A 10,584-nucleotide genomic window follows, 5' to 3' on the forward strand; every position below is an offset into this window, starting at 1 on the left:
GGGGGAGGAATGCAATCAGTGTGCATCTGTGAAGGGCCATCCAGCGTCCTCAAAAACCACCAGTCTAATCTGTCATGGGATAACTGACTAGTGATCACACTTCAGAAAGCAATTGCACCCCGCTACCTACACAGATGCTCTTTCCCGAGGTGATCTATAGATTTTTTTCCCTCCTCTCCTTTCGTATATGAACACAATCAACACAATACCTGTGCAGCTTTTGGAGAGCTTTAGGACTAATCAGCTCTGACAAGTGGAACAAAACAATTTAATACAGGGCTGATTTCACATCTGAGCGGCTCGTCATTTACATAAGCTTTTCACAGTCTGCTCACTGAGCTGCGACAGGCATGTGGTGTGCGCCCAGAGAGACCGGAAGGCTGCTCCAAATATTCCCTCTCTATCTGACCTCACCAAGGAGAGGGCTACACACATGTGTCTGTACATGCAAACATTCATTAGGATACACATGTGTGCAGATTTTAGCCCACAGTCACCTTGTTTCCATCACACAGACACACACATGCATGCACACGCACACGCACACGCAGTGTCCTATGGTTAGCAGAGAGTGGAAGCAGTGGTGCATCTCAGTGCTGACTTAATGTCTTTTAACAGTTTGGCTCCAGGACCAGGGGTTGGCCAGAGCTGAGCTAAAGCCAAAACTGGGCCTGATCATCTGTGACGGCAAGAAAAACCTGAGGCAATGTGTGTGTGTGTGTGTGTGTGTGTGTGTGTGTGTGTGTGTGAGAGAGAGAGAGAGAGAGAGACCGAGAGAGAGAGAAAGAGAGAGAGAGAAAGAAAGAAACAGAGAGAGAGAGAGAGAGATGTGTCCCCTCCCCGTCCCTCGCTCCCCTCTCCTCTCATTTTCTCTGTTTCACTCTGCCTGGATCTGCATGTGTGTTCATGAAGTGTGCACAGATGTGCCTGAGACACTTCACCAGTGGAAGCTACAGGGGACAGAAACACAAGTGTGGACTGAATTACCCTGGACAAAGCCACTGACAGAGGCATTAAAGTGACAATAGAATATTTACAACCCACAAAGCTGATTCACTCTACTGCCTAATATGCAGCACATCAATATCCTGGAGAACGCTCATAGCACACTGCAGTGCATCGTGGTGGAAATTAGCCTGGCGTACAATATCACAGACACACACACACACACACACACACGGGCGCACACACAGAAGAAACTCCTAACTGGTGCTGACTTGAAGGCAAACGGGGAGGGATTGGGAGCAGAGCAGAGTGGGGAAATAACTGCTGCTCTGCTTGAGTAAGTTCCTCTCAGCACTGAGGAGAATAGATTGCTGTGTCCCCTCACAGAGCTGTACCTCTCAGGTGGCCCACAGGACACCAAGTCACCTTGTCATTTAATATCAGACACAGTAGAACAGCTGTACCTTACGAATGTTTATGCTGCTGGGGACTGGTACCATAATTACCTGTGGCTCTGTGTGTGTGCGTGCGTGCTCATGTATGTTTGGAAATGATTTGAAGTTCAAAAGGCCCCTGGGTTACCCCATTCCTCCAGAGCTTCTCAGAAAAATCTGCATCAGATCACACAAACATGTCATTCAGTTTGCTAACTTTCCTCCCCAACCGCTAACCACTGGCCCATTCCCTGTATTCACAGCCAGTTAGATCATGCTCACATGCACGACAGACCTCTCTCGTCCTGTCTCAGTTTCATAGTCCAGAGCTGTCGAAATAGCCAACATATGTTTGGAAAATGAATGTACTGCGCGGAGGTCAAACAGTTGCGCAGTGCACAGCTCTCAGCTCATTTAGTTAAGTACGGACCACCGCGTACTTAGCTTGATTATGAAACTCTCTCTGCCATTGCTCTATGCTGCTTTTTAAATCTTTTATATCATTCATAATTCACCGGCTCAGGAAAATTAAGAGCACTTACAATGGTTGTAATTTGAGAGAATAAACAAGTCGGCAGAGTGCTGCATGTTGACAGTGATGTATTTACATAGCACTGATTAGAAATGTACAAATTGCTATGTAACATGCATTAGAGAGAAATAGAGACTGATATATTGCAGGCTGGCATGAACACTGAAGTGTTGAAATATGTTGAGCTCTAATCCTGGAATGTGGCCTCTATGAAAAAAGGCCAATTTCCTGAGTGTTTGGCATTGAAAAGTCTATAAGAAGATCTAGGGAAAGGATTTGCAGTCAGTCTGCGGTGGTACATTATGTGTTAAACCTTGACTGACTGTAAAGTGATTTTACAGTTAAGAGGGTGGGTTAATGCTGTTTTATCACATTCACTGCGAAAAACCACTTTCTATGAAAAACCGAAACAGTGTTCAGTCTACAAAACAATTTGTGAAAGGGGGAGGGGAATGAAAATAATAATGATTGTTATTTTTTGTTACCTGCAAATCTGATCTCAACCATACTTGTGACAAATCAGAAAATACTCATATCAATCATTTTGAAGCAAAAATGACAAAAACCTACTAAAGAAACACAATGATGTGTAATGTAAGCATTACATATTCAAATAGTCTATATAAAAAATTACAGTAGCCCATTTTATTATAAAACAATACTATGTGATCCTTTTCATTGACTTTCACATTATTTGTGATATATCTGCCTTCATGAAACTGCATAAGGAGCAACATTTATATGGGCAGATTTCTGGGAAGAGACTGGGATTAAATGGGTTAAATTAGGCAAAGATGTCTAGTTTTTCTGTCACAGTGACAGATGTTTGGGATATGTGTTTGACAAACCATGCAATAAACTTTTCAGACTTGCTCCCTGTCAGCCATCGCTGAAAAATAGATAGAACATGTTAGTAAGACAAATTAAGACCAGTTGTGGCATGTTAATAATTCACAACAAATGATGCTTGACAAGATTATTCATCTTGGATACGAAATAAAATTAAAGATTTAATCATCCAAATATATCATAACTTTCTTGGACTGCTGCTGAGTTTATCATTTAGATTCATGTCATATTGAGGGAAGTTTGTTCCCACGAACAGAGAGGTGGTTAAAGTAACTACTGCTGGGGTTTTACAGCATGCAACTGAAGCAGACCGGTGAGTAATACCAGTCCCACTGTGAGATGCTAAACTTTCTCCTCAGAGCCAAGTGGGAGCAAGAGCAGAGCCGAGCAGCAGCGCACAGACGTGGATATTGACCAACACCAGACGACACATGAAAGAGTCCAGCCTGTCTGCTGTCCTTCATTAGGACTTGTCCGGGATGCAGCTGGATGTACTTACCTTTAATAGTGCTGATAATTAGCCCTGCCATTCGACATTCTCCTGACATAAACACACTGCCACTCACACACATATACACAACCACACACACACGTACGCTGCCGAGTTTATTACTTGGAAGGGAATCATTATTAGGGATAATTTGAAAGCAATTTTGAGGCTCACCTATTACCTCTGTTTTGGTTCCTCCTGGTCATTAGCGGAGCTGTCAGGAAGATTGAATATTACACATTTAGAGGGGGGTCTCTGACTCCAGGTGTCAGGAGAGGTTAGGTAGAGCAAACGCAATGACAGACCATCACGAATAAAGCCACAGCCTGTCCCCTGACCTGCACCTACATTTGTGTTTCTTGTTGAAAAATGAGTTTAGTAAGTCATTTTGCTCATTTGTGTATCTGCGAGGGGGGTTAGGTGATTCCATTTGAGATAATGCTGGGTTCTGATTGGTTAAGCCAGTTGTGCCAGAGGTGCTGGAGGAAGTTAAGCACGTCTCACCGCAGTTATTTTTTTTACTCTGAAAGATTAATCACTGTTTCAGGAAATGCGCTGGAGAGGCTCTGGAATATCAATAAAGGACCCAATTATGAATTTGAGGTGCAGCCATTGTCTGTGGAAGCCTTCCTCTTTGCTGGATTAATTATGAGGCTGCCTTTTACCTGCTGATTTTATTAAACCTTTTCATGTCTCAGGTTCCATCTATTCTTTGGGCATTAATATGCAGATCAAAAAAGACAGATTTTCCCTGGCAAACAGCGAGGTCATGCTTTAAATTAGCATATTACTAATCTACATAAAATTGCTCCAAAGACATAGTCTTGTTAGAGTCGCAGCTCTGGGTGCAGTTTCACGTTGACTCGACCGTGACAAGGTTGAGTGGGCTTGTTATTCTAAATGTAACACTATTAACTTTACACTGGTACATTCCATGGTATATGCTTGCATATATTTCGTCTAAATGGCGCTGTGCTCATGGTTGGCGATTTACAGCCCTTGTATTGAATATCAGTCCATTTTAAACTTCACTCACTCAACTGTTTCAGCTCAGAGTAAAGAGGGGAAGTGAAAGACAGAGAGAGCTGTCTGTGCCAGCGTCTAAGGGCTTATTGAGAGACGGTAGTAGAACAGGCAAGCCCAGACCTATGAATAATCTGCCTGAGTGTTGTTGATATTTACAAGCTGAATGCAAATGTCATCATCTCAATAGATCATCTCCTTTCCCTCGTGCTTGGTTCTTGGGTCTGTTTTGTATTCTCTCAGCACTTTAAGGTAAAGCCAGAGAAAATTAAATCATGAAATCATTACTGAGAAAGGTCAGAGCATAAATATTTCATAATCTGATATTTTCTATGTAAGATTGAGTTTATGCATGGCGACGTTAAGGCCGTGACAATCCAGAAATACCAGGCCACTGTGTCTTTATTTTAGCAAGTTCACATTGCAATGGCAGGAAAATCACCGGCAAAATTTCTGCTGAGTGTCCAAACTCAGGCCAGAATCTGGACTATGACGAATGAAAACAAGAGCTGCTGCATGTCTTTGTAGTCTCTGCTCCAGCTGTCTTGCATAAGTTAATCCTTTTTACCACTTCACTCAGATCAATAAGGTTCTATACCTGCTGGTCCGACTAATAAAATGGTCGGGTAACCCAAGTCTCCACAGCGTGTCCAGGGGTGCCGAGGCCCACAAGTCTGTGTGCTCTGGCTCCCCACACCCTTCCCTTTCTTAATGATGAGGATTAGAGAGGCTGGGGCCTCTACTGTAGGAGGAAGCAGCTGCTTCCATGCTCATTATAACCTCACAACTCCATAGAGTGGCAACAGCTGGAACACACGTTTCAGTGGGAGAGAGCTGGGATACTACGAAGATCTCATGTGGCAATAAGCATTCCACAATGGGCAGTGAGCTGCAGCGCCGCCGCATCGCATGACAAGCAGATGACAAGGAAAACAGAAGTGAACTGACTGATGCATTAACCAAATCATTTGTTTAGGCACTTTGTAATTTGATGTTATCGGCCGATGTCTGCTGGTCGGAAATGCTGCTCAACTTTCCATTACTTTCATGTCATCTCATAATCACCCAAATTTCTGTGTAGATGAAGAGATGGATTTGTGGCAAAATAACAACAGAGTGTCACTTAATAGAGCATTTTAATCAGGGGCGGTGGCGTAGTTAAACGGCAACTGTTATCTCTGCCAGACAATATCTGCTGCTGATGATAATAACAAGATGAGGTAGGGTAATGAAAGGGATGGTGGAGTGCACTGATAAGACTGCCAAGGCACAGTCCAGATTCAAATATTACTTTAATGACTTGATCATCCTTTGCATTTCTAATAGGGGTGGGGCTTGTCTGCACTAGCTTGATAAAACGGTTACAGAGTGCAAATGTGACAGGCCATTTGCTAAACATAAAATCTCACGGCTCTACCTGCAGTGAAACAGGGACGTACTGAGAATACGACTGCAGTGGCAGAGTAAAAATGAGAATCGCTGTGACACGTAGACACTTAACAATAATGTTTAGAAATTGAATGGCTGGAGCTGCCTCACTCGACATCCCCTAAATACCTGTAGAAATTGAGTTAGCTCCCATTTAAGTTCTGTGAGAGCATTCATTTTCTTTCACAACCCCCCCTACTGTGAGAATGTGAAATATCCCTGCTGGCTGGCAAGGCCAAGGCTAAGGCTGAGGCGAGCCGGACTCCGCAAATTACCCAACGCCTAGCCTTCTATAATTTTCCACTAATTGTCTGAAGGCTCTGCATTCAGGTGTGGAATAATACTGACCGGGTGGCGTATTGAAATCCCACTGCTCTGCTCCCTAGGGTCACATTTACAATATCCAGCACCACAGAGCTGTGAATCTAGAGTTTAGCCTTCTGCATGAGGTAATGAAGAGCCATGTGCATTCAGAAGAGTTCCTCCTCCACTACAATGAGGCAGTGGCACCTTTGGGCTTATTATCGCAGCACTGCTCTGACAGGTGCAGACGCTTCACACCCAGACACGCTGAACTTTCATTACAGAGCACCTTTGCGGAGTTGCAGGAATCATAACAAGGACTTTTATGTTCTTACATCCATCCCATCATACCTGGGATGGAGCTCCAATAATAGAATGAGATAGGAGGAGAGGAGGAAAGAGAACAGAGGGAGTAAATAAATGAAGCAGACACAGTAAGAGATGATAATGGCAAATAAGCAAGACAATGAGAAAGGCGGAAAAAGGATTTTGCATGATAGAGTAGTGCATAACAAAAGCTCCACAGGCCTAAAGCTACTCCCTGGCAAGCCTCCTTTCCATTCTAACCGTGCTATTGAATGTATAGACACCATGTGGGTACACATACATCCTTTACCTCAAACTCCCCATGATGACTAATGAAGTTGACACAGGGCTTTCAACTATTCATGACTTGAGGCCTGAATTATTTGTTGGGTTGATGTAAGCAGGCAAACTGTGTTTCCAGCGATAAAGCCCAGAAAAAAAAACTGTCCCCCTCTGTGGGAATCTTCTGACTAGGCGTGCCTTTGATTTCAGAAGCACTGTCTCTGTTTCCTACATCAGCCTCTCGCAGTTTACAGCAGCTCCTTGGGGTGGATGCTTTGTGCAGCTGTGGGCATGTGAGAGAGAGAGATGGAGAGACAGAAGAAAAGAGAAGGAAGAGGCTAAGCTAAACCTCATTATGCGTCTTGCTTACAGGCGTTGTGTGGATATTCTATTAGCCATATCTAAAGTGTAATTGTACCGTTGGGGGGGACAGTGTTGTCGGGGTGCCAAGCTTTCTCTCAGCGACTAGCGAAGTGTGGTAATCTCACACACCATCTCATTACAGTTTAAACCCCCAGCAGCTGCTCGCATTAGACTTTTATTACACGCTGCCGCTCACAGCTGTGCTGGCATAGCCCTGGACAGGATGGTGAGAGACGGGAACAAAGACAGACAGACACAGGGATTCCAGCACAACATTTGGCTCCCATCAAAAAAGTGGAAATATCGAAGCAGAGGGTTGTAATGACCCTAACAGCCTCTCAGTGTGATAACTTCGCAGCCCCCTCTACCCCAGACCCTAAACCGAGGCCAAGGACAGTCGCACAGATGGACCAAGTCAAACTCAGTCAGATTGGGATTCAATCAAAACTGCCAGAGCAGTGGTCATGCAAAAGCTTCACGCAGAGCCAGCTTTCATAAGCATTTGTCTCATTCTGAAAGCAGCATGGGGTGGTGGTCCTCTGTTATCACAACAGTCACATCTGTTTTATGCAGCTGTAAATGTCCGTGTGTGTGTGTCTCCATTCATCTATACAGGAAACAATGAGCACAAGAGCATAAACAGCTGTACAGCATACACAGTGAATTATTATGTGTCTGGCCGAGTCAGTGGTTCAGACCCCACCCCCAAGAAAATTTCGACCAGACACTATATATATAATCGTTAAATTAACATTGCATTTTGCATTGCATGTTGTATTTAATGAGGTACCTGTTGAACTATGTCCTCAGTATAACACCACATTGGTGGTATGGGAATTTATATTGATATAGAATATAGAATCTGTTGTATACGATCTAAAAATACTGAAATCAACTTTATACAAAATGGTTTTGATTGTAATCTTTTTTCTTCTCTTTCAAATTAACCAAGTGAGCACCAGTATGAAACAAGCCTTGGATTCATACAAACAACACTGATAACATTGACTCAGTGTCCTGCTTGTAGGGATCATATTACAGTATGAGTTTTAAATTGATTTCAAGTAAAGTGCAACACAAGAAAAGAAAAAAAGAGAGAGATCAAATTAGTTTTAAGCAAGACTGAATTAGCACATAATCCTGAATGGAATAGGCCCAGAAAGATGATTACAAAGATGGATATGTAAATTAGACCAAGTATATCAAACTTTAATTAAGAAAAAACGTTGTTATATATTTCATGGGCAGAGGTAATACGTCTGAGTCTGAGGACACAGTCTCTTTCAGCTCATTTATTGTAGTTATGAGAAGAGATTATTTTTTGGGGCGTATACTGAGAAAGATGTTGGCTAGTGTATAGTACAGACCCAGCCAAAATGAACTCAGGTTTAACCAAGAAAATGATTTTCTTGATAAAATAGCAGGATAGTAAGAAAACATTAAGTCTAGACAGTTGGCTAGAGGACCACAGCATGCTAAATATCTTGGGGGGGTGTTCAAATTATTTTGTATCCCCTGAATAAACAGCATAGAGGAGGAACAAAACAACATAAACTGTACAATATAATGCAATCCTGGGTAACAGCAGCATATTGGGGAAAAAAAAACAACATATCTGAATCCACAGCTTTTTGACAGACACAACAAAAGCGGACTGTAACAAGCTTCACAATATTTCTGCAGGGTGATTAAACAAACTGCTATATTGTCCAGGAGATCACGTTATTGTGTGCATGAAATGCATACACTGCTCTCTGTGTGGCTGCACGCCCGCCCGTGCTTCCTCTGTGTGTGTGCACGCTCGTATGTGTGCCTCACCTTGACTTCAGTGTGAATGCGACGAACTCGCAGAGGACACTGGGACACAGAGCCCAGCTGGGGAGGGAGATGAGGCACAGCTGGTGATAATTAAACCCAGTACTGTCTCCATGAAGGGGACGGGCGGCCATGCTGGCCTCGTGTCCCCTAGACAGAGCGGTGCTTGGACTGGGACTGACTGCGCCACAGTCTCCCTTCATTGTGTTCCCAGATCAGAGGGAAAAGGCGCAAATCTGACAGCGACTCAGCAGTGGAAATGTGTCTGGATGAAATCCCAAAGACACAGCTTGACATTGTTGGTATTTCCCCGCAAACGAACAACACTTTGTGATGCCACTTCTCTGCATTGCTAGACAATGCAATGAGTGAAGGCATCTGAAAAGATAATTGGCCAGACCACTGATAACACGGAGGTTAACTGTAACAGACCTGGCCAACTTTATCAGCTCTAAATTTGCCTTGGCTCCGGTACGAAGCGTGGAAGCTGGCCATATCACAGCCAGGGCTTGCCCACATCAAGCTGGGGCTGGGGTTCGTCTAATGTGAGGAATGCTCCTTCCTGTTTCTCCTCCACAAGGCTGATTAATTTACAATGGCACCTCACTCTGTCTCTGCCGCTCTGGTTCTGTATCATTGGAAATGAAAAGGTTTACTTTGGATGTTGTGTTAGAAAAGTGAAACCCCTTGCCAGATCACCCAAATACCTTTTTAAAAAGCTGCACAGCATGCCAACTCAAACAGTTTTACATTGGATGAATTGACCTGTCCTACATATAAAAGGCCTGTGCTTGGTGCGATGATAAAACGGCACTTTCCAAGAACCGTCAAACTCCTCGCTCTTGCCAAAACTGCCGAGGTGAATGACCTAGCGCGCAAAAATTGCAGTGTGATTAATCAGGAATGGCTTGGGAGGAACATACTGCTGGCTGTTCCTGCGCCATCGCCACTGTTTTCACTTCCCACTGTTTGTTTGAATAAGTTTGACTGCTGAACGGAACCATTTGATTACGAAAGGCATTGAGCTGGCTCATTAATGATGCTCTTAATGGCGTCCTCCATCATTGTGGAATCACTATGTTGTTGCACAAGCAGTCAATACAGCAGCCATTTCACCGCCTTTATTAAGTTACACTTTACTGGTCTGTAAAATTTGACTGCAGACGTTTTATTCGCCACTTCTTGATGGCTGTGTTTGACGTATGGGCAGTGCAGAGCATGGAGGGGCATCTATCTTGCTCGTCAACCTGAGCTTATCTCACACTTGCTAAGTTGTAAATAACGCTCCTCCCTCATCTCTTTGCCCACTATTTGGCTGCTTCATTGCAGCCTTCACCTGTGCGTAACTGTGTCTCCTTCGCCGTGAAAGGAAGCGAACAAGGCCAGTGGGAGATCATTAGCTGCAGTTATCTCGGTTATTTTTCTGATCAGAGCCTCGATGCTTCGTCTCAGAATGTGTAATATGTCTTCATTACAAAAATCATTATTATGTATCCTGAGTAATGGAGAGCCCGATTGCACTAGTTGTGAGTAAAACAGCTACAGGATTTTTTGATTAAATCCCAAGATACATACTTTAAATGAAATGAGCTTCATTGGCAGCGATATTAGCATTTATCGCCTGAGCCTTTCGCAAGAAATGGTATTTTAACAAATCCAAGCTCCTTCTTTTCCAAAGGCAAAGCATTTCGACGACAAGCGTTGATCTCACAGGAAGATGAGTCAGTGGCTCTGCTGTAAACAACACACGGTACAGGCAGACACATGGACACGTGCGCGTACCGTGATCAGTCAGGCATGCTTTGCAAAATAGA

The sequence above is a fragment of the Trachurus japonicus genome, chromosome 10, assembly GCF_045865225.1.
Source record: "Trachurus japonicus isolate A0001 chromosome 10, Traja_1.0".
In the NCBI taxonomy this organism is placed as follows: domain Eukaryota; kingdom Metazoa; phylum Chordata; class Actinopteri; order Carangiformes; family Carangidae; genus Trachurus; species Trachurus japonicus.